The 27321-nt window shown below is 38.3% G+C and overlaps 30 non-coding genes across 30 annotated transcripts; all 30 read left to right on the top strand.

Annotated features, from left to right (window-relative positions):
- The first annotated feature begins 64 nt into the window (after positions 1–64).
- TRNAT-UGU (transfer RNA threonine (anticodon UGU)) lies at positions 65–138 on the top strand. Its single transcript has one exon. It is a non-coding gene; the product is annotated as a tRNA-Thr (tRNA).
- Positions 139–914: 776 nt separating this feature from the next.
- On the top strand, positions 915–988 carry TRNAT-UGU (transfer RNA threonine (anticodon UGU)). Its single transcript has one exon. It is a non-coding gene; the product is annotated as a tRNA-Thr (tRNA).
- Positions 989–1764: 776 nt separating this feature from the next.
- Positions 1765–1838, top strand: TRNAT-CGU (transfer RNA threonine (anticodon CGU)). Its single transcript has one exon. It is a non-coding gene; the product is annotated as a tRNA-Thr (tRNA).
- Positions 1839–2615: 777 nt separating this feature from the next.
- TRNAT-UGU (transfer RNA threonine (anticodon UGU)) lies at positions 2616–2689 on the top strand. The gene has a single exon. It is a non-coding gene; the product is annotated as a tRNA-Thr (tRNA).
- A 776-nt stretch (positions 2690–3465) lies between these two features.
- On the top strand, positions 3466–3539 carry TRNAT-CGU (transfer RNA threonine (anticodon CGU)). The gene has a single exon. It is a non-coding gene; the product is annotated as a tRNA-Thr (tRNA).
- Positions 3540–4316: 777 nt separating this feature from the next.
- TRNAT-UGU (transfer RNA threonine (anticodon UGU)) lies at positions 4317–4390 on the top strand. The gene has a single exon. It is a non-coding gene; the product is annotated as a tRNA-Thr (tRNA).
- A 776-nt stretch (positions 4391–5166) lies between these two features.
- Positions 5167–5240, top strand: TRNAT-CGU (transfer RNA threonine (anticodon CGU)). The gene has a single exon. It is a non-coding gene; the product is annotated as a tRNA-Thr (tRNA).
- A 777-nt stretch (positions 5241–6017) lies between these two features.
- Positions 6018–6091, top strand: TRNAT-CGU (transfer RNA threonine (anticodon CGU)). The gene has a single exon. It is a non-coding gene; the product is annotated as a tRNA-Thr (tRNA).
- Positions 6092–6868: 777 nt separating this feature from the next.
- On the top strand, positions 6869–6942 carry TRNAT-CGU (transfer RNA threonine (anticodon CGU)). The gene has a single exon. It is a non-coding gene; the product is annotated as a tRNA-Thr (tRNA).
- Positions 6943–7719: 777 nt separating this feature from the next.
- Positions 7720–7793, top strand: TRNAT-UGU (transfer RNA threonine (anticodon UGU)). The gene has a single exon. It is a non-coding gene; the product is annotated as a tRNA-Thr (tRNA).
- Positions 7794–8569: 776 nt separating this feature from the next.
- TRNAT-UGU (transfer RNA threonine (anticodon UGU)) lies at positions 8570–8643 on the top strand. Its single transcript has one exon. It is a non-coding gene; the product is annotated as a tRNA-Thr (tRNA).
- A 776-nt stretch (positions 8644–9419) lies between these two features.
- TRNAT-CGU (transfer RNA threonine (anticodon CGU)) lies at positions 9420–9493 on the top strand. Its single transcript has one exon. It is a non-coding gene; the product is annotated as a tRNA-Thr (tRNA).
- A 777-nt stretch (positions 9494–10270) lies between these two features.
- TRNAT-CGU (transfer RNA threonine (anticodon CGU)) lies at positions 10271–10344 on the top strand. Its single transcript has one exon. It is a non-coding gene; the product is annotated as a tRNA-Thr (tRNA).
- A 777-nt stretch (positions 10345–11121) lies between these two features.
- On the top strand, positions 11122–11195 carry TRNAT-UGU (transfer RNA threonine (anticodon UGU)). Its single transcript has one exon. It is a non-coding gene; the product is annotated as a tRNA-Thr (tRNA).
- A 776-nt stretch (positions 11196–11971) lies between these two features.
- On the top strand, positions 11972–12045 carry TRNAT-CGU (transfer RNA threonine (anticodon CGU)). Its single transcript has one exon. It is a non-coding gene; the product is annotated as a tRNA-Thr (tRNA).
- A 777-nt stretch (positions 12046–12822) lies between these two features.
- TRNAT-UGU (transfer RNA threonine (anticodon UGU)) lies at positions 12823–12896 on the top strand. The gene has a single exon. It is a non-coding gene; the product is annotated as a tRNA-Thr (tRNA).
- A 776-nt stretch (positions 12897–13672) lies between these two features.
- TRNAT-CGU (transfer RNA threonine (anticodon CGU)) lies at positions 13673–13746 on the top strand. The gene has a single exon. It is a non-coding gene; the product is annotated as a tRNA-Thr (tRNA).
- Positions 13747–14523: 777 nt separating this feature from the next.
- On the top strand, positions 14524–14597 carry TRNAT-CGU (transfer RNA threonine (anticodon CGU)). Its single transcript has one exon. It is a non-coding gene; the product is annotated as a tRNA-Thr (tRNA).
- A 777-nt stretch (positions 14598–15374) lies between these two features.
- On the top strand, positions 15375–15448 carry TRNAT-UGU (transfer RNA threonine (anticodon UGU)). The gene has a single exon. It is a non-coding gene; the product is annotated as a tRNA-Thr (tRNA).
- Positions 15449–16224: 776 nt separating this feature from the next.
- Positions 16225–16298, top strand: TRNAT-CGU (transfer RNA threonine (anticodon CGU)). Its single transcript has one exon. It is a non-coding gene; the product is annotated as a tRNA-Thr (tRNA).
- Positions 16299–17075: 777 nt separating this feature from the next.
- TRNAT-UGU (transfer RNA threonine (anticodon UGU)) lies at positions 17076–17149 on the top strand. The gene has a single exon. It is a non-coding gene; the product is annotated as a tRNA-Thr (tRNA).
- Positions 17150–17925: 776 nt separating this feature from the next.
- Positions 17926–17999, top strand: TRNAT-UGU (transfer RNA threonine (anticodon UGU)). The gene has a single exon. It is a non-coding gene; the product is annotated as a tRNA-Thr (tRNA).
- Positions 18000–20019: 2020 nt separating this feature from the next.
- On the top strand, positions 20020–20093 carry TRNAT-UGU (transfer RNA threonine (anticodon UGU)). The gene has a single exon. It is a non-coding gene; the product is annotated as a tRNA-Thr (tRNA).
- Positions 20094–20869: 776 nt separating this feature from the next.
- Positions 20870–20943, top strand: TRNAT-UGU (transfer RNA threonine (anticodon UGU)). Its single transcript has one exon. It is a non-coding gene; the product is annotated as a tRNA-Thr (tRNA).
- Positions 20944–22570: 1627 nt separating this feature from the next.
- On the top strand, positions 22571–22644 carry TRNAT-UGU (transfer RNA threonine (anticodon UGU)). The gene has a single exon. It is a non-coding gene; the product is annotated as a tRNA-Thr (tRNA).
- Positions 22645–23420: 776 nt separating this feature from the next.
- On the top strand, positions 23421–23494 carry TRNAT-UGU (transfer RNA threonine (anticodon UGU)). Its single transcript has one exon. It is a non-coding gene; the product is annotated as a tRNA-Thr (tRNA).
- A 776-nt stretch (positions 23495–24270) lies between these two features.
- Positions 24271–24344, top strand: TRNAT-UGU (transfer RNA threonine (anticodon UGU)). Its single transcript has one exon. It is a non-coding gene; the product is annotated as a tRNA-Thr (tRNA).
- Positions 24345–25120: 776 nt separating this feature from the next.
- Positions 25121–25194, top strand: TRNAT-UGU (transfer RNA threonine (anticodon UGU)). The gene has a single exon. It is a non-coding gene; the product is annotated as a tRNA-Thr (tRNA).
- Positions 25195–25970: 776 nt separating this feature from the next.
- Positions 25971–26044, top strand: TRNAT-UGU (transfer RNA threonine (anticodon UGU)). The gene has a single exon. It is a non-coding gene; the product is annotated as a tRNA-Thr (tRNA).
- A 776-nt stretch (positions 26045–26820) lies between these two features.
- TRNAT-CGU (transfer RNA threonine (anticodon CGU)) lies at positions 26821–26894 on the top strand. The gene has a single exon. It is a non-coding gene; the product is annotated as a tRNA-Thr (tRNA).
- Positions 26895–27321: the final 427 nt, after the last annotated feature.

Genomic DNA, 27321 nt, shown 5'->3' with positions numbered 1-27321 from the left:
GACACTGAAAGACATGAGGTGAGGGCGAATCTACCAGTAGTGCTTTTCTACTCTTAAACAAAGTGGTGCTGTGGCTTAGTTGGTTAAAGCGCCTGTCTTGTAAACAGGAGATCCTGAGTTCGAATCTCAGCAGTGCCTTCTTTTCATAGCCTCTTACAGAAGTTTCTATGTTTAACAAAGTACTTTCCTTGTAAAAATACTATAAAGTCAAACTTGTCTTTCTCATATCCCTTCCTTAGATAGTGCAATGGAGAGATTCTAAATCTGTGTTGTCAAAGTACTCAAAAGGAAGAAGATGTCAGCCAATGTAGGATGGCATCAAGCATGCCAAATGAAAACAGTGGGTTTACTTTTGCCAGACTGAAATGTTAGAAAAGTTTGATAGCAGCCTTCTTGAACAGGAAATGCTGGAAATACTCACTGCTTGGGCTGAAAAAGATAATTTAGAGTTTCAACATTGGAGATGAAGGTAACTTCAACAAGTATGGGATTCAAAAACCATGCATGCAGAGCACAATGGATTAGTAGTCATACGCCATAACCACTCGGCAGCTCGTCTACAGGAAGAGTCTGTAGCCAGATGATGTGATCTAATGAGGATTTTGACAAGTCTGTGCAATTTCACTAAAGATTGTGTATGAGCTTCTGGCAAAGTGGCTCTTATCATATCTACAACAGTGGATTATGTCAAGAGTTGGACAAGCTCAAACTTTATCAGAGATTAACCAAAGTTTAGGGTTTTAATATCAGTAATTCAATAAAGATTGTATTTTTTGTCACTATTGAAGCCCTAAAAATTAGTCCAGTAAAGAAAGAATTTGCATAAGTCGTCTATCTCTAGACATTCAAGGACACTGAAAGACATGAGGTGAGGGCGATTCTACCAGTAGTGCTTTCCTACTCTTAAACAAAGTGGTGCTGTGGCTTAGTTGGTTAAAGCGCCTGTCTTGTAAACAGGAGATCCTGAGTTCGAATCTCAGCAGTGCCTTCTTTTCATAGCCTCTTACAGAAGTTTCTATGTTTAACAATGTACTTTCCTTGTAAAAATACTATAAAGTCAAACTTGTCTTTCTCATATCCCTTCCTTAGATAGTGCAATGGAGAGATTCTAAATCTGTGTTGTCAAAGTACTCAAAAGGAAGAAGATGTCAGCCAATGTAGGATGGCATCAAGCATGCCAAATGAAAACAGTGGGTTTACTTTTGCCAGACTGAAATGTTAGAAAAGTTTGATAGCAGCCTTCTTGAACAGGAAATGCTGGAAATACTCACTGCTTGGGCTGAAAAAGATAATTTAGAGTTTCAACATTGGAGATGAAGGTAACTTCAACAAGTATGGGATTCAAAAACCATGCATGCAGAGCACAATGGATTAGTAGTCATACGCCATAACCACTCGGCAGCTCGTCTACAGGAAGAGTCTGTAGCCAGATGATGTGATCTAATGAGGATTTTGACAAGTCTGTGCAATTTCACTAAAGATTGTGTATGAGCTTCTGGCAAAGTGGCTCTTATCATATCTACAACAGTGGATTATGTCAAGAGTTGGACAAGCTCAAACTTTATCAGAGATTAACCAAAGTTTAGGGTTTTAATATCAGTAATTCAAGAAAGATTGTATTTTTTGTCACTATTGAAGCCCTAAAAATTAGTCCAGTAAAGAAAGAATTTGCATAAGTCGTCTATCTCTAGACATTCAAGGACACTGAAAGACATGAGGTGAGGGCGAATCTACCAGTAGTGCTTTTCTACTCTTACACAAAGTGGTGCTGTGGCTTAGTTGGTTAAAGCGCCTGTCTCGTAAACAGGAGATCCTGAGTTCGAATCTCAGCAGTGCCTTCTTTTCATAGCCTCAGTACTGAAGTTTCTATGTTTAACAGTGTACTTTCCTTGTAAAAATACTATAAAGTCAAACTTGTCTTTCTCATATCCCTTCCTTAGATAGTGCAATGGAGAGATTCTAAATCTGTGTTGTCAAAGTACTCAAAAGGAAGAAGATGTCAGCCAATGTAGGATGGCATCAAGCATGCCAAATGAAAACAGTGGGTTTACTTTTGCCAGACTGAAATGTTAGAAAAGTTTGATAGCAGCCTTCTTGAACAGGAAATGCTGGAAATACTCACTGCTTGGGCTGAAAAAGATAATTTAGAGTTTCAACATTGGAGATGAAGGTAACTTCAACAAGTATGGGATTCAAAAACCATGCATGCAGAGCACAATGGATTAGTAGTCATACGCCATAACCACTCGGCAGCTCGTCTACAGGAAGAGTCTGTAGCCAGATGATGTGATCTAATGAGGATTTTGACAAGTCTGTGCAATTTCACTAAAGATTGTGTATGAGCTTCTGGCAAAGTGGCTCTTATCATATCTACAACAGTGGATTATGTCAAGAGTTGGACAAGCTCAAACTTTATCAGAGATTAACCAAAGTTTAGGGTTTTAATATCAGTAATTCAATAAAGATTGTATTTTTTGTCACTATTGAAGCCCTAAAAATTAGTCCAGTAAAGAAAGAATTTGCATAAGTCGTCTATCTCTAGACATTCAAGGACACTGAAAGACATGAGGTGAGGGCGATTCTACCAGTAGTGCTTTCCTACTCTTAAACAAAGTGGTGCTGTGGCTTAGTTGGTTAAAGCGCCTGTCTTGTAAACAGGAGATCCTGAGTTCGAATCTCAGCAGTGCCTTCTTTTCATAGCCTCTTACAGAAGTTTCTATGTTTAACAATGTACTTTCCTTGTAAAAATACTATAAAGTCAAACTTGTCTTTCTCATATCCCTTCCTTAGATAGTGCAATGGAGAGATTCTAAATCTGTGTTGTCAAAGTACTCAAAAGGAAGAAGATGTCAGCCAATGTAGGATGGCATCAAGCATGCCAAATGAAAACAGTGGGTTTACTTTTGCCAGACTGAAATGTTAGAAAAGTTTGATAGCAGCCTTCTTGAACAGGAAATGCTGGAAATACTCACTGCTTGGGCTGAAAAAGATAATTTAGAGTTTCAACATTGGAGATGAAGGTAACTTCAACAAGTATGGGATTCAAAAACCATGCATGCAGAGCACAATGGATTAGTAGTCATACGCCATAACCACTCGGCAGCTCGTCTACAGGAAGAGTCTGTAGCCAGATGATGTGATCTAATGAGGATTTTGACAAGTCTGTGCAATTTCACTAAAGATTGTGTATGAGCTTCTGGCAAAGTGGCTCTTATCATATCTACAACAGTGGATTATGTCAAGAGTTGGACAAGCTCAAACTTTATCAGAGATTAACCAAAGTTTAGGGTTTTAATATCAGTAATTCAAGAAAGATTGTATTTTTTGTCACTATTGAAGCCCTAAAAATTAGTCCAGTAAAGAAAGAATTTGCATAAGTCGTCTATCTCTAGACATTCAAGGACACTGAAAGACATGAGGTGAGGGCGAATCTACCAGTAGTGCTTTTCTACTCTTACACAAAGTGGTGCTGTGGCTTAGTTGGTTAAAGCGCCTGTCTCGTAAACAGGAGATCCTGAGTTCGAATCTCAGCAGTGCCTTCTTTTCATAGCCTCAGTACTGAAGTTTCTATGTTTAACAGTGTACTTTCCTTGTAAAAATACTATAAAGTCAAACTTGTCTTTCTCATATCCCTTCCTTAGATAGTGCAATGGAGAGATTCTAAATCTGTGTTGTCAAAGTACTCAAAAGGAAGAAGATGTCAGCCAATGTAGGATGGCATCAAGCATGCCAAATGAAAACAGTGGGTTTACTTTTGCCAGACTGAAATGTTAGAAAAGTTTGATAGCAGCCTTCTTGAACAGGAAATGCTGGAAATACTCACTGCTTGGGCTGAAAAAGATAATTTAGAGTTTCAACATTGGAGATGAAGGTAACTTCAACAAGTATGGGATTCAAAAACCATGCATGCAGAGCACAATGGATTAGTAGTCATACGCCATAACCACTCGGCAGCTCGTCTACAGGAAGAGTCTGTAGCCAGATGATGTGATCTAATGAGGATTTTGACAAGTCTGTGCAATTTCACTAAAGATTGTGTATGAGCTTCTGGCAAAGTGGCTCTTATCATATCTACAACAGTGGATTATGTCAAGAGTTGGACAAGCTCAAACTTTATCAGAGATTAACCAAAGTTTAGGGTTTTAATATCAGTAATTCAAGAAAGATTGTATTTTTTGTCACTATTGAAGCCCTAAAAATTAGTCCAGTAAAGAAAGAATTTGCATAAGTCGTCTATCTCTAGACATTCAAGGACACTGAAAGACATGAGGTGAGGGCGATTCTACCAGTAGTGCTTTCCTACTCTTAAACAAAGTGGTGCTGTGGCTTAGTTGGTTAAAGCGCCTGTCTTGTAAACAGGAGATCCTGAGTTCGAATCTCAGCAGTGCCTTCTTTTCATAGCCTCTTACAGAAGTTTCTATGTTTAACAATGTACTTTCCTTGTAAAAATACTATAAAGTCAAACTTGTCTTTCTCATATCCCTTCCTTAGATAGTGCAATGGAGAGATTCTAAATCTGTGTTGTCAAAGTACTCAAAAGGAAGAAGATGTCAGCCAATGTAGGATGGCATCAAGCATGCCAAATGAAAACAGTGGGTTTACTTTTGCCAGACTGAAATGTTAGAAAAGTTTGATAGCAGCCTTCTTGAACAGGAAATGCTGGAAATACTCACTGCTTGGGCTGAAAAAGATAATTTAGAGTTTCAACATTGGAGATGAAGGTAACTTCAACAAGTATGGGATTCAAAAACCATGCATGCAGAGCACAATGGATTAGTAGTCATACGCCATAACCACTCGGCAGCTCGTCTACAGGAAGAGTCTGTAGCCAGATGATGTGATCTAATGAGGATTTTGACAAGTCTGTGCAATTTCACTAAAGATTGTGTATGAGCTTCTGGCAAAGTGGCTCTTATCATATCTACAACAGTGGATTATGTCAAGAGTTGGACAAGCTCAAACTTTATCAGAGATTAACCAAAGTTTAGGGTTTTAATATCAGTAATTCAAGAAAGATTGTATTTTTTGTCACTATTGAAGCCCTAAAAATTAGTCCAGTAAAGAAAGAATTTGCATAAGTCGTCTATCTCTAGACATTCAAGGACACTGAAAGACATGAGGTGAGGGCGACTCTACCAGTAGTGCTTTTCTACTCTTACACAAAGTGGTGCTGTGGCTTAGTTGGTTAAAGCGCCTGTCTCGTAAACAGGAGATCCTGAGTTCGAATCTCAGCAGTGCCTTCTTTTCATAGCCTCAGTACTGAAGTTTCTATGTTTAACAGTGTACTTTCCTTGTAAAAATACTATAAAGTCAAACTTGTCTTTCTCATATCCCTTCCTTAGATAGTGCAATGGAGAGATTCTAAATCTGTGTTGTCAAAGTACTCAAAAGGAAGAAGATGTCAGCCAATGTAGGATGGCATCAAGCATGCCAAATGAAAACAGTGGGTTTACTTTTGCCAGACTGAAATGTTAGAAAAGTTTGATAGCAGCCTTCTTGAACAGGAAATGCTGGAAATACTCACTGCTTGGGCTGAAAAAGATAATTTAGAGTTTCAACATTGGAGATGAAGGTAACTTCAACAAGTATGGGATTCAAAAACCATGCATGCAGAGCACAATGGATTAGTAGTCATACGCCATAACCACTCGGCAGCTCGTCTACAGGAAGAGTCTGTAGCCAGATGATGTGATCTAATGAGGATTTTGACAAGTCTGTGCAATTTCACTAAAGATTGTGTATGAGCTTCTGGCAAAGTGGCTCTTATCATATCTACAACAGTGGATTATGTCAAGAGTTGGACAAGCTCAAACTTTATCAGAGATTAACCAAAGTTTAGGGTTTTAATATCAGTAATTCAAGAAAGATTGTATTTTTTGTCACTATTGAAGCCCTAAAAATTAGTCCAGTAAAGAAAGAATTTGCATAAGTCGTCTATCTCTAGACATTCAAGGACACTGAAAGACATGAGGTGAGGGCGACTCTACCAGTAGTGCTTTTCTACTCTTACACAAAGTGGTGCTGTGGCTTAGTTGGTTAAAGCGCCTGTCTCGTAAACAGGAGATCCTGAGTTCGAATCTCAGCAGTGCCTTCTTTTCATAGCCTCAGTACTGAAGTTTCTATGTTTAACAGTGTACTTTCCTTGTAAAAATACTATAAAGTCAAACTTGTCTTTCTCATATCCCTTCCTTAGATAGTGCAATGGAGAGATTCTAAATCTGTGTTGTCAAAGTACTCAAAAGGAAGAAGATGTCAGCCAATGTAGGATGGCATCAAGCATGCCAAATGAAAACAGTGGGTTTACTTTTGCCAGACTGAAATGTTAGAAAAGTTTGATAGCAGCCTTCTTGAACAGGAAATGCTGGAAATACTCACTGCTTGGGCTGAAAAAGATAATTTAGAGTTTCAACATTGGAGATGAAGGTAACTTCAACAAGTATGGGATTCAAAAACCATGCATGCAGAGCACAATGGATTAGTAGTCATACGCCATAACCACTCGGCAGCTCGTCTACAGGAAGAGTCTGTAGCCAGATGATGTGATCTAATGAGGATTTTGACAAGTCTGTGCAATTTCACTAAAGATTGTGTATGAGCTTCTGGCAAAGTGGCTCTTATCATATCTACAACAGTGGATTATGTCAAGAGTTGGACAAGCTCAAACTTTATCAGAGATTAACCAAAGTTTAGGGTTTTAATATCAGTAATTCAAGAAAGATTGTATTTTTTGTCACTCTTGAAGCCCTAAAAATTAGTCCAGTAAAGAAAGAATTTGCATAAGTCGTCTATCTCTAGACATTCAAGGACACTGAAAGACATGAGGTGAGGGCGAATCTACCAGTAGTGCTTTTCTACTCTTACACAAAGTGGTGCTGTGGCTTAGTTGGTTAAAGCGCCTGTCTCGTAAACAGGAGATCCTGAGTTCGAATCTCAGCAGTGCCTTCTTTTCATAGCCTCAGTACTGAAGTTTCTATGTTTAACAGTGTACTTTCCTTGTAAAAATACTATAAAGTCAAACTTGTCTTTCTCATATCCCTTCCTTAGATAGTGCAATGGAGAGATTCTAAATCTGTGTTGTCAAAGTACTCAAAAGGAAGAAGATGTCAGCCAATGTAGGATGGCATCAAGCATGCCAAATGAAAACAGTGGGTTTACTTTTGCCAGACTGAAATGTTAGAAAAGTTTGATAGCAGCCTTCTTGAACAGGAAATGCTGGAAATACTCACTGCTTGGGCTGAAAAAGATAATTTAGAGTTTCAACATTGGAGATGAAGGTAACTTCAACAAGTATGGGATTCAAAAACCATGCATGCAAAACACAATGGATTAGTAGTCATACGCCATAACCACTCGGCAGCTCGTCTACAGGAAGAGTCTGTAGCCAGATGATGTGATCTAATGAGGATTTTGACAAGTCTGTGCAATTTCACTAAAGATTGTGTATGAGCTTCTGGCAAAGTGGCTCTTATCATATCTACAACAGTGGATTATGTCAAGAGTTGGACAAGCTCAAACTTTATCAGAGATTAACCAAAGTTTAGGGTTTTAATATCAGTAATTCAATAAAGATTGTATTTTTTGTCACTATTGAAGCCCTAAAAATTAGTCCAGTAAAGAAAGAATTTGCATAAGTCGTCTATCTCTAGACATTCAAGGACACTGAAAGACATGAGGTGAGGGCGATTCTACCAGTAGTGCTTTCCTACTCTTAAACAAAGTGGTGCTGTGGCTTAGTTGGTTAAAGCGCCTGTCTTGTAAACAGGAGATCCTGAGTTCGAATCTCAGCAGTGCCTTCTTTTCATAGCCTCTTACAGAAGTTTCTATGTTTAACAATGTACTTTCCTTGTAAAAATACTATAAAGTCAAACTTGTCTTTCTCATATCCCTTCCTTAGATAGTGCAATGGAGAGATTCTAAATCTGTGTTGTCAAAGTACTCAAAAGGAAGAAGATGTCAGCCAATGTAGGATGGCATCAAGCATGCCAAATGAAAACAGTGGGTTTACTTTTGCCAGACTGAAATGTTAGAAAAGTTTGATAGCAGCCTTCTTGAACAGGAAATGCTGGAAATACTCACTGCTTGGGCTGAAAAAGATAATTTAGAGTTTCAACATTGGAGATGAAGGTAACTTCAACAAGTATGGGATTCAAAAACCATGCATGCAGAGCACAATGGATTAGTAGTCATACGCCATAACCACTCGGCAGCTCGTCTACAGGAAGAGTCTGTAGCCAGATGATGTGATCTAATGAGGATTTTGACAAGTCTGTGCAATTTCACTAAAGATTGTGTATGAGCTTCTGGCAAAGTGGCTCTTATCATATCTACAACAGTGGATTATGTCAAGAGTTGGACAAGCTCAAACTTTATCAGAGATTAACCAAAGTTTAGGGTTTTAATATCAGTAATTCAAGAAAGATTGTATTTTTTGTCACTATTGAAGCCCTAAAAATTAGTCCAGTAAAGAAAGAATTTGCATAAGTCGTCTATCTCTAGACATTCAAGGACACTGAAAGACATGAGGTGAGGGCGATTCTACCAGTAGTGCTTTCCTACTCTTAAACAAAGTGGTGCTGTGGCTTAGTTGGTTAAAGCGCCTGTCTTGTAAACAGGAGATCCTGAGTTCGAATCTCAGCAGTGCCTTCTTTTCATAGCCTCTTACAGAAGTTTCTATGTTTAACAATGTACTTTCCTTGTAAAAATACTATAAAGTCAAACTTGTCTTTCTCATATCCCTTCCTTAGATAGTGCAATGGAGAGATTCTAAATCTGTGTTGTCAAAGTACTCAAAAGGAAGAAGATGTCAGCCAATGTAGGATGGCATCAAGCATGCCAAATGAAAACAGTGGGTTTACTTTTGCCAGACTGAAATGTTAGAAAAGTTTGATAGCAGCCTTCTTGAACAGGAAATGCTGGAAATACTCACTGCTTGGGCTGAAAAAGATAATTTAGAGTTTCAACATTGGAGATGAAGGTAACTTCAACAAGTATGGGATTCAAAAACCATGCATGCAGAGCACAATGGATTAGTAGTCATACGCCATAACCACTCGGCAGCTCGTCTACAGGAAGAGTCTGTAGCCAGATGATGTGATCTAATGAGGATTTTGACAAGTCTGTGCAATTTCACTAAAGATTGTGTATGAGCTTCTGGCAAAGTGGCTCTTATCATATCTACAACAGTGGATTATGTCAAGAGTTGGACAAGCTCAAACTTTATCAGAGATTAACCAAAGTTTAGGGTTTTAATATCAGTAATTCAAGAAAGATTGTATTTTTTGTCACTATTGAAGCCCTAAAAATTAGTCCAGTAAAGAAAGAATTTGCATAAGTCGTCTATCTCTAGACATTCAAGGACACTGAAAGACATGAGGTGAGGGCGACTCTACCAGTAGTGCTTTTCTACTCTTACACAAAGTGGTGCTGTGGCTTAGTTGGTTAAAGCGCCTGTCTCGTAAACAGGAGATCCTGAGTTCGAATCTCAGCAGTGCCTTCTTTTCATAGCCTCAGTACTGAAGTTTCTATGTTTAACAGTGTACTTTCCTTGTAAAAATACTATAAAGTCAAACTTGTCTTTCTCATATCCCTTCCTTAGATAGTGCAATGGAGAGATTCTAAATCTGTGTTGTCAAAGTACTCAAAAGGAAGAAGATGTCAGCCAATGTAGGATGGCATCAAGCATGCCAAATGAAAACAGTGGGTTTACTTTTGCCAGACTGAAATGTTAGAAAAGTTTGATAGCAGCCTTCTTGAACAGGAAATGCTGGAAATACTCACTGCTTGGGCTGAAAAAGATAATTTAGAGTTTCAACATTGGAGATGAAGGTAACTTCAACAAGTATGGGATTGAAAAACCATGCATGCAGAGCACAATGGATTAGTAGTCATACGCCATAACCACTCGGCAGCTCGTCTACAGGAAGAGTCTGTAGCCAGATGATGTGATCTAATGAGGATTTTGACAAGTCTGTGCAATTTCACTAAAGATTGTGTATGAGCTTCTGGCAAAGTGGCTCTTATCATATCTACAACAGTGGATTATGTCAAGAGTTGGACAAGCTCAAACTTTATCAGAGATTAACCAAAGTTTAGGGTTTTAATATCAGTAATTCAAGAAAGATTGTATTTTTTGTCACTATTGAAGCCCTAAAAATTAGTCCAGTAAAGAAAGAATTTGCATAAGTCGTCTATCTCTAGACATTCAAGGACACTGAAAGACATGAGGTGAGGGCGAATCTACCAGTAGTGCTTTTCTACTCTTACACAAAGTGGTGCTGTGGCTTAGTTGGTTAAAGCGCCTGTCTCGTAAACAGGAGATCCTGAGTTCGAATCTCAGCAGTGCCTTCTTTTCATAGCCTCAGTACTGAAGTTTCTATGTTTAACAGTGTACTTTCCTTGTAAAAATACTATAAAGTCAAACTTGTCTTTCTCATATCCCTTCCTTAGATAGTGCAATGGAGAGATTCTAAATCTGTGTTGTCAAAGTACTCAAAAGGAAGAAGATGTCAGCCAATGTAGGATGGCATCAAGCATGCCAAATGAAAACAGTGGGTTTACTTTTGCCAGACTGAAATGTTAGAAAAGTTTGATAGCAGCCTTCTTGAACAGGAAATGCTGGAAATACTCACTGCTTGGGCTGAAAAAGATAATTTAGAGTTTCAACATTGGAGATGAAGGTAACTTCAACAAGTATGGGATTCAAAAACCATGCATGCAGAGCACAATGGATTAGTAGTCATACGCCATAACCACTCGGCAGCTCGTCTACAGGAAGAGTCTGTAGCCAGATGATGTGATCTAATGAGGATTTTGACAAGTCTGTGCAATTTCACTAAAGATTGTGTATGAGCTTCTGGCAAAGTGGCTCTTATCATATCTACAACAGTGGATTATGTCAAGAGTTGGACAAGCTCAAACTTTATCAGAGATTAACCAAAGTTTAGGGTTTTAATATCAGTAATTCAATAAAGATTGTATTTTTTGTCACTATTGAAGCCCTAAAAATTAGTCCAGTAAAGAAAGAATTTGCATAAGTCGTCTATCTCTAGACATTCAAGGACACTGAAAGACATGAGGTGAGGGCGATTCTACCAGTAGTGCTTTCCTACTCTTAAACAAAGTGGTGCTGTGGCTTAGTTGGTTAAAGCGCCTGTCTTGTAAACAGGAGATCCTGAGTTCGAATCTCAGCAGTGCCTTCTTTTCATAGCCTCTTACAGAAGTTTCTATGTTTAACAATGTACTTTCCTTGTAAAAATACTATAAAGTCAAACTTGTCTTTCTCATATCCCTTCCTTAGATAGTGCAATGGAGAGATTCTAAATCTGTGTTGTCAAAGTACTCAAAAGGAAGAAGATGTCAGCCAATGTAGGATGGCATCAAGCATGCCAAATGAAAACAGTGGGTTTACTTTTGCCAGACTGAAATGTTAGAAAAGTTTGATAGCAGCCTTCTTGAACAGGAAATGCTGGAAATACTCACTGCTTGGGCTGAAAAAGATAATTTAGAGTTTCAACATTGGAGATGAAGGTAACTTCAACAAGTATGGGATTCAAAAACCATGCATGCAGAGCACAATGGATTAGTAGTCATACGCCATAACCACTCGGCAGCTCGTCTACAGGAAGAGTCTGTAGCCAGATGATGTGATCTAATGAGGATTTTGACAAGTCTGTGCAATTTCACTAAAGATTGTGTATGAGCTTCTGGCAAAGTGGCTCTTATCATATCTACAACAGTGGATTATGTCAAGAGTTGGACAAGCTCAAACTTTATCAGAGATTAACCAAAGTTTAGGGTTTTAATATCAGTAATTCAAGAAAGATTGTATTTTTTGTCACTATTGAAGCCCTAAAAATTAGTCCAGTAAAGAAAGAATTTGCATAAGTCGTCTATCTCTAGACATTCAAGGACACTGAAAGACATGAGGTGAGGGCGAATCTACCAGTAGTGCTTTTCTACTCTTACACAAAGTGGTGCTGTGGCTTAGTTGGTTAAAGCGCCTGTCTCGTAAACAGGAGATCCTGAGTTCGAATCTCAGCAGTGCCTTCTTTTCATAGCCTCAGTACTGAAGTTTCTATGTTTAACAGTGTACTTTCCTTGTAAAAATACTATAAAGTCAAACTTGTCTTTCTCATATCCCTTCCTTAGATAGTGCAATGGAGAGATTCTAAATCTGTGTTGTCAAAGTACTCAAAAGGAAGAAGATGTCAGCCAATGTAGGATGGCATCAAGCATGCCAAATGAAAACAGTGGGTTTACTTTTGCCAGACTGAAATGTTAGAAAAGTTTGATAGCAGCCTTCTTGAACAGGAAATGCTGGAAATACTCACTGCTTGGGCTGAAAAAGATAATTTAGAGTTTCAACATTGGAGATGAAGGTAACTTCAACAAGTATGGGATTCAAAAACCATGCATGCAGAGCACAATGGATTAGTAGTCATACGCCATAACCACTCGGCAGCTCGTCTACAGGAAGAGTCTGTAGCCAGATGATGTGATCTAATGAGGATTTTGACAAGTCTGTGCAATTTCACTAAAGATTGTGTATGAGCTTCTGGCAAAGTGGCTCTTATCATATCTACAACAGTGGATTATGTCAAGAGTTGGACAAGCTCAAACTTTATCAGAGATTAACCAAAGTTTAGGGTTTTAATATCAGTAATTCAATAAAGATTGTATTTTTTGTCACTATTGAAGCCCTAAAAATTAGTCCAGTAAAGAAAGAATTTGCATAAGTCGTCTATCTCTAGACATTCAAGGACACTGAAAGACATGAGGTGAGGGCGATTCTACCAGTAGTGCTTTCCTACTCTTAAACAAAGTGGTGCTGTGGCTTAGTTGGTTAAAGCGCCTGTCTTGTAAACAGGAGATCCTGAGTTCGAATCTCAGCAGTGCCTTCTTTTCATAGCCTCTTACAGAAGTTTCTATGTTTAACAATGTACTTTCCTTGTAAAAATACTATAAAGTCAAACTTGTCTTTCTCATATCCCTTCCTTAGATAGTGCAATGGAGAGATTCTAAATCTGTGTTGTCAAAGTACTCAAAAGGAAGAAGATGTCAGCCAATGTAGGATGGCATCAAGCATGCCAAATGAAAACAGTGGGTTTACTTTTGCCAGACTGAAATGTTAGAAAAGTTTGATAGCAGCCTTCTTGAACAGGAAATGCTGGAAATACTCACTGCTTGGGCTGAAAAAGATAATTTAGAGTTTCAACATTGGAGATGAAGGTAACTTCAACAAGTATGGGATTCAAAAACCATGCATGCAGAGCACAATGGATTAGTAGTCATACGCCATAACCACTCGGCAGCTCGTCTACAGGAAGAGTCTGTAGCCAGATGATGTGATCTAATGAGGATTTTGACAAGTCTGTGCAATTTCACTAAAGATTGTGTATGAGCTTCTGGCAAAGTGGCTCTTATCATATCTACAACAGTGGATTATGTCAAGAGTTGGACAAGCTCAAACTTTATCAGAGATTAACCAAAGTTTAGGGTTTTAATATCAGTAATTCAAGAAAGATTGTATTTTTTGTCACTATTGAAGCCCTAAAAATTAGTCCAGTAAAGAAAGAATTTGCATAAGTCGTCTATCTCTAGACATTCAAGGACACTGAAAGACATGAGGTGAGGGCGACTCTACCAGTAGTGCTTTTCTACTCTTACACAAAGTGGTGCTGTGGCTTAGTTGGTTAAAGCGCCTGTCTCGTAAACAGGAGATCCTGAGTTCGAATCTCAGCAGTGCCTTCTTTTCATAGCCTCAGTACTGAAGTTTCTATGTTTAACAGTGTACTTTCCTTGTAAAAATACTATAAAGTCAAACTTGTCTTTCTCATATCCCTTCCTTAGATAGTGCAATGGAGAGATTCTAAATCTGTGTTGTCAAAGTACTCAAAAGGAAGAAGATGTCAGCCAATGTAGGATGGCATCAAGCATGCCAAATGAAAACAGTGGGTTTACTTTTGCCAGACTGAAATGTTAGAAAAGTTTGATAGCAGCCTTCTTGAACAGGAAATGCTGGAAATACTCACTGCTTGGGCTGAAAAAGATAATTTAGAGTTTCAACATTGGAGATGAAGGTAACTTCAACAAGTATGGGATTCAAAAACCATGCATGCAGAGCACAATGGATTAGTAGTCATACGCCATAACCACTCGGCAGCTCGTCTACAGGAAGAGTCTGTAGCCAGATGATGTGATCTAATGAGGATTTTGACAAGTCTGTGCAATTTCACTAAAGATTGTGTATGAGCTTCTGGCAAAGTGGCTCTTATCATATCTACAACAGTGGATTATGTCAAGAGTTGGACAAGCTCAAACTTTATCAGAGATTAACCAAAGTTTAGGGTTTTAATATCAGTAATTCAAGAAAGATTGTATTTTTTGTCACTATTGAAGCCCTAAAAATTAGTCCAGTAAAGAAAGAATTTGCATAAGTCGTCTATCTCTAGACATTCAAGGACACTGAAAGAAATGAGGTGAGGGCGACTCTACCAGTAGTGCTTTTCTACTCTTACACAATGTGGTGCTGTGGCTTAGTTGGTTAAAGCGCCTGTCTCGTAAACAGGAGATCCTGAGTTCGAATCTCAGCAGTGCCTTCTTTTCATAGCCTCAGTACTGAAGTTTCTATGTTTAACAGTGTACTTTCCTTGTAAAAATACTATAAAGTCAAACTTGTCTTTCTCATATCCCTTCCTTAGATAGTGCAATGGAGAGATTCTAAATCTGTGTTGTCAAAGTACTCAAAAGGAAGAAGATGTCAGCCAATGTAGGATGGCATCAAGCATGCCAAATGAAAACAGTGGGTTTACTTTTGCCAGACTGAAATGTTAGAAAAGTTTGATAGCAGCCTTCTTGAACAGGAAATGCTGGAAATACTCACTGCTTGGGCTGAAAAAGATAATTTAGAGTTTCAACATTGGAGATGAAGGTAACTTCAACAAGTATGGGATTCAAAAACCATGCATGCAGAGCACAATGAATTAGTAGTCATACGCCATAACCACTCGGCAGCTCGTCTACAGGAAGAGTCTGTAGCCAGATGATGTGATCTAATGAGGATTTTGACAAGTCTGTGCAATTTCACTAAAGATTGTGTATGAGCTTCTGGCAAAGTGGCTCTTATCATATCTACAACAGTGGATTATGTCAAGAGTTGGACAAGCTCAAACTTTATCAGAGATTAACCAAAGTTTAGGGTTTTAATATCAGTAATTCAATAAAGATTGTATTTTTTGTCACTATTGAAGCCCTAAAAATTAGTCCAGTAAAGAAAGAATTTGCATAAGTCGTCTATCTCTAGACATTCAAGGACACTGAAAGACATGAGGTGAGGGCGATTCTACCAGTAGTGCTTTCCTACTCTTAAACAATGTGGTGCTGTGGCTTAGTTGGTTAAAGCGCCTGTCTTGTAAACAGGAGATCCTGAGTTCGAATCTCAGCAGTGCCTTCTTTTCATAGCCTCTTACAGAAGTTTCTATGTTTAACAATGTACTTTCCTTGTAAAAATACTATAAAGTCAAACTTGTCTTTCTCATATCCCTTCCTTAGATAGTGCAATGGAGAGATTCTAAATCTGTGTTGTCAAAGTACTCAAAAGGAAGAAGATGTCAGCCAATGTAGGATGGCATCAAGCATGCCAAATGAAAACAGTGGGTTTACTTTTGCCAGACTGAAATGTTAGAAAAGTTTGATAGCAGCCTTCTTGAACAGGAAATGCTGGAAATACTCACTGCTTGGGCTGAAAAAGATAATTTAGAGTTTCAACATTGGAGATGAAGGTAACTTCAACAAGTATGGGATTCAAAAACCATGCATGCAGAGCACAATGAATTAGTAGTCATACGCCATAACCACTCGGCAGCTCGTCTACAGGAAGAGTCTGTAGCCAGATGATGTGATCTAATGAGGATTTTGACAAGTCTGTGCAATTTCACTAAAGATTGTGTATGAGCTTCTGGCAAAGTGGCTCTTATCATATCTACAACAGTGGATTATGTCAAGAGTTGGACAAGCTCAAACTTTATCAGAGATTAACCAAAGTTTAGGGTTTTAATATCAGTAATTCAATAAAGATTGTATTTTTTGTCACTATTGAAGCCCTAAAAATTAGTCCAGTAAAGAAAGAATTTGCATAAGTCGTCTATCTCTAGACATTCAAGGACACTGAAAGACATGAGGTGATGGCGACTCTACCAGTAGTGCTTTTCTACTCTTACACAAAGTGGTGCTGTGGCTTAGTTGGTTAAAGCGCCTGTCTCGTAAACAGGAGATCCTGAGTTCGAATCTCAGCAGTGCCTTCTTTTCATAGCCTCAGTACTGAAGTTTCTATGTTTAACAGTGTACTTTCCTTGTAAAAATACTATAAAGTCAAAATTGTCTTTCTCATATCCCTTCCTTAGATAGTGCAATGGAGAGATTCTAAATCTGTGTTGTCAAAGTACTCAAAAGGAAGAAGATGTCAGCCAATGTAGGATGGCATCAAGCATGCCAAATGAAAACAGTGGGTTTACTTTTGCCAGACTGAAATGTTAGAAAAGTTTGATAGCAGCCTTCTTGAACAGGAAATGCTGGAAATACTCACTGCTTGGGCTGAAAAAGATAATTTAGAGTTTCAACATTGGAGATGAAGGTAACTTCAACAAGTATGGGATTCAAAAACCATGCATGCAGAGCACAATGAATTAGTAGTCATACGCCATAACCACTCGGCAGCTCGTCTACAGGAAGAGTCTGTAGCCAGATGATGTGATCTAATGAGGATTTTGACAAGTCTGTGCAATTTCACTAAAGATTGTGTATGAGCTTCTGGCAAAGTGGCTCTTATCATATCTACAACAGTGGATTATGTCAAGAGTTGGACAAGCTCAAACTTTATCAGAGATTAACCAAAGTTTAGGGTTTTAATATCAGTAATTCAATAAAGATTGTATTTTTTGTCACTATTGAAGCCCTAAAAATTAGTCCAGTAAAGAAAGAATTTGCATAAGTCGTCTATCTCTAGACATTCAAGGACACTGAAAGACATGAGGTGAGGGCGATTCTACCAGTAGTGCTTTCCTACTCTTAAACAATGTGGTGCTGTGGCTTAGTTGGTTAAAGCGCCTGTCTTGTAAACAGGAGATCCTGAGTTCGAATCTCAGCAGTGCCTTCTTTTCATAGCCTCTTACAGAAGTTTCTATGTTTAACAATGTACTTTCCTTGTAAAAATACTATAAAGTCAAACTTGTCTTTCTCATATCCCTTCCTTAGATAGTGCAATGGAGAGATTCTAAATCTGTGTTGTCAAAGTACTCAAAAGGAAGAAGATGTCAGCCAATGTAGGATGGCATCAAGCATGCCAAATGAAAACAGTGGGTTTACTTTTGCCAGACTGAAATGTTAGAAAAGTTTGATAGCAGCCTTCTTGAACAGGAAATGCTGGAAATACTCACTGCTTGGGCTGAAAAAGATAATTTAGAGTTTCAACATTGGAGATGAAGGTAACTTCAACAAGTATGGGATTCAAAAACCATGCATGCAGAGCACAATGAATTAGTAGTCATACGCCATAACCACTCGGCAGCTCGTCTACAGGAAGAGTCTGTAGCCAGATGATGTGATCTAATGAGGATTTTGACAAGTCTGTGCAATTTCACTAAAGATTGTGTATGAGCTTCTGGCAAAGTGGCTCTTATCATATCTACAACAGTGGATTATGTCAAGAGTTGGACAAGCTCAAACTTTATCAGAGATTAACCAAAGTTTAGGGTTTTAATATCAGTAATTCAATAAAGATTGTATTTTTTGTCACTATTGAAGCCCTAAAAATTAGTCCAGTAAAGAAAGAATTTGCATAAGTCGTCTATCTCTAGACATTCAAGGACACTGAAAGACATGAGGTGAGGGCGATTCTACCAGTAGTGCTTTCCTACTCTTAAACAATGTGGTGCTGTGGCTTAGTTGGTTAAAGCGCCTGTCTTGTAAACAGGAGATCCTGAGTTCGAATCTCAGCAGTGCCTTCTTTTCATAGCCTCTTACAGAAGTTTCTATGTTTAACAATGTACTTTCCTTGTAAAAATACTATAAAGTCAAACTTGTCTTTCTCATATCCCTTCCTTAGATAGTGCAATGGAGAGATTCTAAATCTGTGTTGTCAAAGTACTCAAAAGGAAGAAGATGTCAGCCAATGTAGGATGGCATCAAGCATGCCAAATGAAAACAGTGGGTTTACTTTTGCCAGACTGAAATGTTAGAAAAGTTTGATAGCAGCCTTCTTGAACAGGAAATGCTGGAAATACTCACTGCTTGGGCTGAAAAAGATAATTTAGAGTTTCAACATTGGAGATGAAGGTAACTTCAACAAGTATGGGATTCAAAAACCATGCATGCAGAGCACAATGAATTAGTAGTCATACGCCATAACCACTCGGCAGCTCGTCTACAGGAAGAGTCTGTAGCCAGATGATGTGATCTAATGAGGATTTTGACAAGTCTGTGCAATTTCACTAAAGATTGTGTATGAGCTTCTGGCAAAGTGGCTCTTATCATATCTACAACAGTGGATTATGTCAAGAGTTGGACAAGCTCAAACTTTATCAGAGATTAACCAAAGTTTAGGGTTTTAATATCAGTAATTCAAGAAAGATTGTATTTTTTGTCACTATTGAAGCCCTAAAAATTAGTCCAGTAAAGAAAGAATTTGCATAAGTCGTCTATCTCTAGACATTCAAGGACACTGAAAGACATGAGGTGAGGGCGATTCTACCAGTAGTGCTTTCCTACTCTTAAACAATGTGGTGCTGTGGCTTAGTTGGTTAAAGCGCCTGTCTTGTAAACAGGAGATCCCGAGTTCGAATCTCAGCAGTGCCTTCTTTTCATAGCCTCTTACAGAAGTTTCTATGTTTAACAATGTACTTTCCTTGTAAAAATACTATAAAGTCAAACTTGTCTTTCTCATATCCCTTCCTTAGATAGTGCAATGGAGAGATTCTAAATCTGTGTTGTCAAAGTACTCAAAAGGAAGAAGATGTCAGCCAATGTAGGATGGCATCAAGCATGCCAAATGAAAACAGTGGGTTTACTTTTGCCAGACTGAAATGTTAGAAAAGTTTGATAGCAGCCTTCTTGAACAGGAAATGCTGGAAATACTCACTGCTTGGGCTGAAAAAGATAATTTAGAGTTTCAACATTGGAGATGAAGGTAACTTCAACAAGTATGGGATTCAAAAACCATGCATGCAGAGCACAATGAATTAGTAGTCATACGCCATAACCACTCGGCAGCTCGTCTACAGGAAGAGTCTGTAGCCAGATGATGTGATCTAATGAGGATTTTGACAAGTCTGTGCAATTTCACTAAAGATTGTGTATGAGCTTCTGGCAAAGTGGCTCTTATCATATCTACAACAGTGGATTATGTCAAGAGTTGGACAAGCTCAAACTTTATCAGAGATTAACCAAAGTTTAGGGTTTTAATATCAGTAATTCAATAAAGATTGTATTTTTTGTCACTATTGAAGCCCTAAAAATTAGTCCAGTAAAGAAAGAATTTGCATAAGTCGTCTATCTCTAGACATTCAAGGACACTGAAAGACATGAGGTGAGGGCGATTCTACCAGTAGTGCTTTTCTACTCTTACACAAAGTGGTGCTGTGGCTTAGTTGGTTAAAGCGCCTGTCTCGGGAAGAGGAAGAGTCTGTAGCCAGATGATGTGATCTAATGAGGATTTTGACAAGTCTGTGCAATTTCACTAAAGATTGTGTATGAGCTTCTGGCAAAGTGGCTCTTATCATATCTACAACAGTGGATTATGTCAAGAGTTGGACAAGCTCAAACTTTATCAGAGATTAACCAAAGTTTAGGGTTTTAATATCAGTAATTCAAGAAAGATTGTATTTTTTGTCACTATTGAAGCCCTAAAAATTAGTCCAGTAAAGAAAGAATTTGCATAAGTCGTCTATCTCTAGACATTCAAGGACACTGAAAGACATGAGGTGAGGGCGATTCTACCAGTAGTGCTTTCCTACTCTTAAACAATGTGGTGCTGTGGCTTAGTTGGTTAAAGCGCCTGTCTTGTAAACAGGAGATCCTGAGTTCGAATCTCAGCAGTGCCTTCTTTTCATAGCCTCTTACAGAAGTTTCTATGTTTAACAATGTACTTTCCTTGTAAAAATACTATAAAGTCAAACTTGTCTTTCTCATATCCCTTCCTTAGATAGTGCAATAGAGAGATTCTAAATCTGTGTTGTCAAAGTACTCAAAAGGAAGAAGATGTCAGCCAATGTAGGATGGCATCAAGCATGCCAAATGAAAACAGTGGGTTTACTTTTGCCAGACTGAAATGTTAGAAAAGTTTGATAGCAGCCTTCTTGAACAGGAAATGCTGGAAATACTCACTGCTTGGGCTGAAAAAGATAATTTAGAGTTTCAACATTGGAGATGAAGGTAACTTCAACAAGTATGGGATTCAAAAACCATGCATGCAGAGCACAATGAATTAGTAGTCATACGCCATAACCACTCGGCAGCTCGTCTACAGGAAGAGTCTGTAGCCAGATGATGTGATCTAATGAGGATTTTGACAAGTCTGTGCAATTTCACTAAAGATTGTGTATGAGCTTCTGGCAAAGTGGCTCTTATCATATCTACAACAGTGGATTATGTCAAGAGTTGGACAAGCTCAAACTTTATCAGAGATTAACCAAAGTTTAGGGTTTTAATATCAGTAATTCAAGAAAGATTGTATTTTTTGTCACTATTGAAGCCCTAAAAATTAGTCCAGTAAAGAAAGAATTTGCATAAGTCGTCTATCTCTAGACATTCAAGGACACTGAAAGACATGAGGTGAGGGCGATTCTACCAGTAGTGCTTTCCTACTCTTAAACAATGTGGTGCTGTGGCTTAGTTGGTTAAAGCGCCTGTCTTGTAAACAGGAGATCCTGAGTTCGAATCTCAGCAGTGCCTTCTTTTCATAGCCTCTTACAGAAGTTTCTATGTTTAACAATGTACTTTCCTTGTAAAAATACTATAAAGTCAAACTTGTCTTTCTCATATCCCTTCCTTAGATAGTGCAATAGAGAGATTCTAAATCTGTGTTGTCAAAGTACTCAAAAGGAAGAAGATGTCAGCCAATGTAGGATGGCATCAAGCATGCCAAATGAAAACAGTGGGTTTACTTTTGCCAGACTGAAATGTTAGAAAAGTTTGATAGCAGCCTTCTTGAACAGGAAATGCTGGAAATACTCACTGCTTGGGCTGAAAAAGATAATTTAGAGTTTCAACATTGGAGATGAAGGTAACTTCAACAAGTATGGGATTCAAAAACCATGCATGCAGAGCACAATGAATTAGTAGTCATACGCCATAACCACTCGGCAGCTCGTCTACAGGAAGAGTCTGTAGCCAGATGATGTGATCTAATGAGGATTTTGACAAGTCTGTGCAATTTCACTAAAGATTGTGTATGAGCTTCTGGCAAAGTGGCTCTTATCATATCTACAACAGTGGATTATGTCAAGAGTTGGACAAGCTCAAACTTTATCAGAGATTAACCAAAGTTTAGGGTTTTAATATCAGTAATTCAAGAAAGATTGTATTTTTTGTCACTATTGAAGCCCTAAAAATTAGTCCAGTAAAGAAAGAATTTGCATAAGTCGTCTATCTCTAGACATTCAAGGACACTGAAAGACATGAGGTGAGGGCGATTCTACCAGTAGTGCTTTCCTACTCTTAAACAATGTGGTGCTGTGGCTTAGTTGGTTAAAGCGCCTGTCTTGTAAACAGGAGATCCTGAGTTCGAATCTCATCAGTGCCTTCTTTTCATAGCCTCAGTACTGAAGTTTCTATGTTTAACAGTGTACTTTCCTTGTAAAAATACTATAAAGTCAAACTTGTCTTTCTCATATCCCTTCCTTAGATAGTGCAATGGAGAGATTCTAAATCTGTGTTGTCAAAGTACTCAAAAGGAAGAAGATGTCAGCCAATGTAGGATGGCATCAAGCATGCCAAATGAAAACAGTGGGTTTACTTTTGCCAGACTGAAATGTTAGAAAAGTTTGATAGCAGCCTTCTTGAACAGGAAATGCTGGAAATACTCACTGCTTGGGCTGAAAAAGATAATTTAGAGTTTCAACATTGGAGATGAAGGTAACTTCAACAAGTATGGGATTCAAAAACCATGCATGCAGAGCACAATGAATTAGTAGTCATACGCCATAACCACTCGGCAGCTCGTCTACAGGAAGAGTCTGTAGCCAGATGATGTGATCTAATGAGGATTTTGACAAGTCTGTGCAATTTCACTAAAGATTGTGTATGAGCTTCTGGCAAAGTGGCTCTTATCATATCTACAACAGTGGATTATGTCAAGAGTTGGACAAGCTCAAACTTTATCAGAGATTAACCAAAGTTTAGGGTTTTAATATCAGTAATTCAAGAAAGATTGTATTTTTTGTCACTATTGAAGCCCTAAAAATTAGTCCAGTAAAGAAAGAATTTGCATAAGTCGTCTATCTCTAGACATTCAAGGACACTGAAAGACATGAGGTGAGGGCGATTCTACCAGTAGTGCTTTCCTACTCTTAAACAATGTGGTGCTGTGGCTTAGTTGGTTAAAGCGCCTGTCTTGTAAACAGGAGATCCTGAGTTCGAATCTCAGCAGTGCCTTCTTTTCATAGCCTCTTACAGAAGTTTCTATGTTTAACAATGTACTTTCCTTGTAAAAATACTATAAAGTCAAACTTGTCTTTCTCATATCCCTTCCTTAGATAGTGCAATGGAGAGATTCTAAATCTGTGTTGTCAAAGTACTCAAAAGGAAGAAGATGTCAGCCAATGTAGGATGGCATCAAGCATGCCAAATGAAAACAGTGGGTTTACTTTTGCCAGACTGAAATGTTAGAAAAGTTTGATAGCAGCCTTCTTGAACAGGAAATGCTGGAAATACTCACTGCTTGGGCTGAAAAAGATAATTTAGAGTTTCAACATTGGAGATGAAGGTAACTTCAACAAGTATGGGATTCAAAAACCATGCATGCAGAGCACAATGAATTAGTAGTCATACGCCATAACCACTCGGCAGCTCGTCTACAGGAAGAGTCTGTAGCCAGATGATGTGATCTAATGAGGATTTTGACAAGTCTGTGCAATTTCACTAAAGATTGTGTATGAGCTTCTGGCAAAGTGGCTCTTATCATATCTACAACAGTGGATTATGTCAAGAGTTGGACAAGCTCAAACTTTATCAGAGATTAACCAAAGTTTAGGGTTTTAATATCAGTAATTCAAGAAAGATTGTATTTTTTGTCACTATTGAAGCCCTAAAAATTAGTCCAGTAAAGAAAGAATTTGCATAAGTCGTCTATCTCTAGACATTCAAGGACACTGAAAGACATGAGGTGAGGGCGATTCTACCAGTAGTGCTTTCCTACTCTTAAACAATGTGGTGCTGTGGCTTAGTTGGTTAAAGCGCCTGTCTTGTAAACAGGAGATCCTGAGTTCGAATCTCAGCAGTGCCTTCTTTTCATAGCCTCTTACAGAAGTTTCTATGTTTAACAATGTACTTTCCTTGTAAAAATACTATAAAGTCAAACTTGTCTTTCTCATATCCCTTCCTTAGATAGTGCAATGGAGAGATTCTAAATCTGTGTTGTCAAAGTACTCAAAAGGAAGAAGATGTCAGCCAATGTAGGATGGCATCAAGCATGCCAAATGAAAACAGTGGGTTTACTTTTGCCAGACTGAAATGTTAGAAAAGTTTGATAGCAGCCTTCTTGAACAGGAAATGCTGGAAATACTCACTGCTTGGGCTGAAAAAGATAATTTAGAGTTTCAACATTGGAGATGAAGGTAACTTCAACAAGTATGGGATTCAAAAACCATGCATGCAGAGCACAATGAATTAGTAGTCATACGCCATAACCACTCGGCAGCTCGTCTACAGGAAGAGTCTGTAGCCAGATGATGTGATCTAATGAGGATTTTGACAAGTCTGTGCAATTTCACTAAAGATTGTGTATGAGCTTCTGGCAAAGTGGCTCTTATCATATCTACAACAGTGGATTATGTCAAGAGTTGGACAAGCTCAAACTTTATCAGAGATTAACCAAAGTTTAGGGTTTTAATATCAGTAATTCAAGAAAGATTGTATTTTTTGTCACTATTGAAGCCCTAAAAATTAGTCCAGTAAAGAAAGAATTTGCATAAGTCGTCTATCTCTAGACATTCAAGGACACTGAAAGACATGAGGTGAGGGCGATTCTACCAGTAGTGCTTTCCTACTCTTAAACAATGTGGTGCTGTGGCTTAGTTGGTTAAAGCGCCTGTCTTGTAAACAGGAGATCCTGAGTTCGAATCTCAGCAGTGCCTTCTTTTCATAGCCTCTTACAGAAGTTTCTATGTTTAACAATGTACTTTCCTTGTAAAAATACTATAAAGTCAAACTTGTCTTTCTCATATCCCTTCCTTAGATAGTGCAATGGAGAGATTCTAAATCTGTGTTGTCAAAGTACTCAAAAGGAAGAAGATGTCAGCCAATGTAGGATGGCATCAAGCATGCCAAATGAAAACAGTGGGTTTACTTTTGCCAGACTGAAATGTTAGAAAAGTTTGATAGCAGCCTTCTTGAACAGGAAATGCTGGAAATACTCACTGCTTGGGCTGAAAAAGATAATTTAGAGTTTCAACATTGGAGATGAAGGTAACTTCAACAAGTATGGGATTCAAAAACCATGCATGCAGAGCACAATGAATTAGTAGTCATACGCCATAACCACTCGGCAGCTCGTCTACAGGAAGAGTCTGTAGCCAGATGATGTGATCTAATGAGGATTTTGACAAGTCTGTGCAATTTCACTAAAGATTGTGTATGAGCTTCTGGCAAAGTGGCTCTTATCATATCTACAACAGTGGATTATGTCAAGAGTTGGACAAGCTCAAACTTTATCAGAGATTAACCAAAGTTTAGGGTTTTAATATCAGTAATTCAAGAAAGATTGTATTTTTTGTCACTATTGAAGCCCTAAAAATTAGTCCAGTAAAGAAAGAATTTGCATAAGTCGTCTATCTCTAGACATTCAAGGACACTGAAAGACATGAGGTGAGGGCGATTCTACCAGTAGTGCTTTCCTACTCTTAAACAATGTGGTGCTGTGGCTTAGTTGGTTAAAGCGCCTGTCTTGTAAACAGGAGATCCTGAGTTCGAATCTCAGCAGTGCCTTCTTTTCATAGCCTCTTACAGAAGTTTCTATGTTTAACAATGTACTTTCCTTGTAAAAATACTATAAAGTCAAACTTGTCTTTCTCATATCCCTTCCTTAGATAGTGCAATGGAGAGATTCTAAATCTGTGTTGTCAAAGTACTCAAAAGGAAGAAGATGTCAGCCAATGTAGGATGGCATCAAGCATGCCAAATGAAAACAGTGGGTTTACTTTTGCCAGACTGAAATGTTAGAAAAGTTTGATAGCAGCCTTCTTGAACAGGAAATGCTGGAAATACTCACTGCTTGGGCTGAAAAAGATAATTTAGAGTTTCAACATTGGAGATGAAGGTAACTTCAACAAGTATGGGATTCAAAAACCATGCATGCAGAGCACAATGAATTAGTAGTCATACGCCATAACCACTCGGCAGCTCGTCTACAGGAAGAGTCTGTAGCCAGATGATGTGATCTAATGAGGATTTTGACAAGTCTGTGCAATTTCACTAAAGATTGTGTATGAGCTTCTGGCAAAGTGGCTCTTATCATATCTACAACAGTGGATTATGTCAAGAGTTGGACAAGCTCAAACTTTATCAGAGATTAACCAAAGTTTAGGGTTTTAATATCAGTAATTCAATAAAGATTGTATTTTTTGTCACTATTGAAGCCCTAAAAATTAGTCCAGTAAAGAAAGAATTTGCATAAGTCGTCTATCTCTAGACATTCAAGGACACTGAAAGACATGAGGTGAGGGCGATTCTACCAGTAGTGCTTTCCTACTCTTAAACAATGTGGTGCTGTGGCTTAGTTGGTTAAAGCGCCTGTCTTGTAAACAGGAGATCCTGAGTTCGAATCTCAGCAGTGCCTTCTTTTCATAGCCTCTTACAGAAGTTTCTATGTTTAACAATGTACTTTCCTTGTAAAAATACTATAAAGTCAAACTTGTCTTTCTCATATCCCTTCCTTAGATAGTGCAATGGAGAGATTCTAAATCTGTGTTGTCAAAGTACTCAAAAGGAAGAAGATGTCAGCCAATGTAGGATGGCATCAAGCATGCCAAATGAAAACAGTGGGTTTACTTTTGCCAGACTGAAATGTTAGAAAAGTTTGATAGCAGCCTTCTTGAACAGGAAATGCTGGAAATACTCACTGCTTGGGCTGAAAAAGATAATTTAGAGTTTCAACATTGGAGATGAAGGTAACTTCAACAAGTATGGGATTCAAAAACCATGCATGCAGAGCACAATGGATTAGTAGTCATACGCCATAACCACTCGGCAGCTCGTCTACAGGAAGAGTCTGTAGCCAGATGATGTGATCTAATGAGGATTTTGACAAGTCTGTGCAATTTCACTAAAGATTGTGTATGAGCTTCTGGCAAAGTGGCTCTTATCATATCTACAACAGTGGATTATGTCAAGAGTTGGACAAGCTCAAACTTTATCAGAGATTAACCAAAGTTTAGGGTTTTAATATCAGTAATTCAAGAAAGATTGTATTTTTTGTCACTATTGAAGCCCTAAAAATTAGTCCAGTAAAGAAAGAATTTGCATAAGTCGTCTATCTCTAGACATTCAAGGACACTGAAAGAAATGAGGTGAGGGCGACTCTACCAGTAGTGCTTTTCTACTCTTACACAAAGTGGTGCTGTGGCTTAGTTGGTTAAAGCGCCTGTCTCGTAAACAGGAGATCCTGAGTTCGAATCTCAGCAGTGCCTTCTTTTCATAGCCTCAGTACTGAAGTTTCTATGTTTAACAGTGTACTTTCCTTGTAAAAATACTATAAAGTCAAACTTGTCTTTCTCATATCCCTTCCTTAGATAGTGCAATGGAGAGATTCTAAATCTGTGTTGTCAAAGTACTCAAAAGGAAGAAGATGTCAGCCAATGTAGGATGGCATCAAGCATGCCAAATGAAAACAGTGGGTTTACTTTTGCCAGACTGAAATGTTAGAAAAGTTTGATAGCAGCCTTCTTGAACAGGAAATGCTGGAAATACTCACTGCTTGGGCTGAAAAAGATAATTTAGAGTTTCAACATTGGAGATGAAGGTAACTTCAACAAGTATGGGATTCAAAAACCATGCATGCAGAGCACAATGAATTAGTAGTCATACGCCATAACCACTCGGCAGCTCGTCTACAGG

Source organism: Anomaloglossus baeobatrachus, chromosome 7 (assembly GCF_048569485.1).
Source record: "Anomaloglossus baeobatrachus isolate aAnoBae1 chromosome 7, aAnoBae1.hap1, whole genome shotgun sequence".
In the NCBI taxonomy this organism is placed as follows: Eukaryota; Metazoa; Chordata; class Amphibia; order Anura; family Aromobatidae; genus Anomaloglossus; species Anomaloglossus baeobatrachus.
The sequence above is the reverse complement of the archived record's forward strand: the minus strand, read 5'-3'. Positions and strand labels throughout refer to the sequence as shown.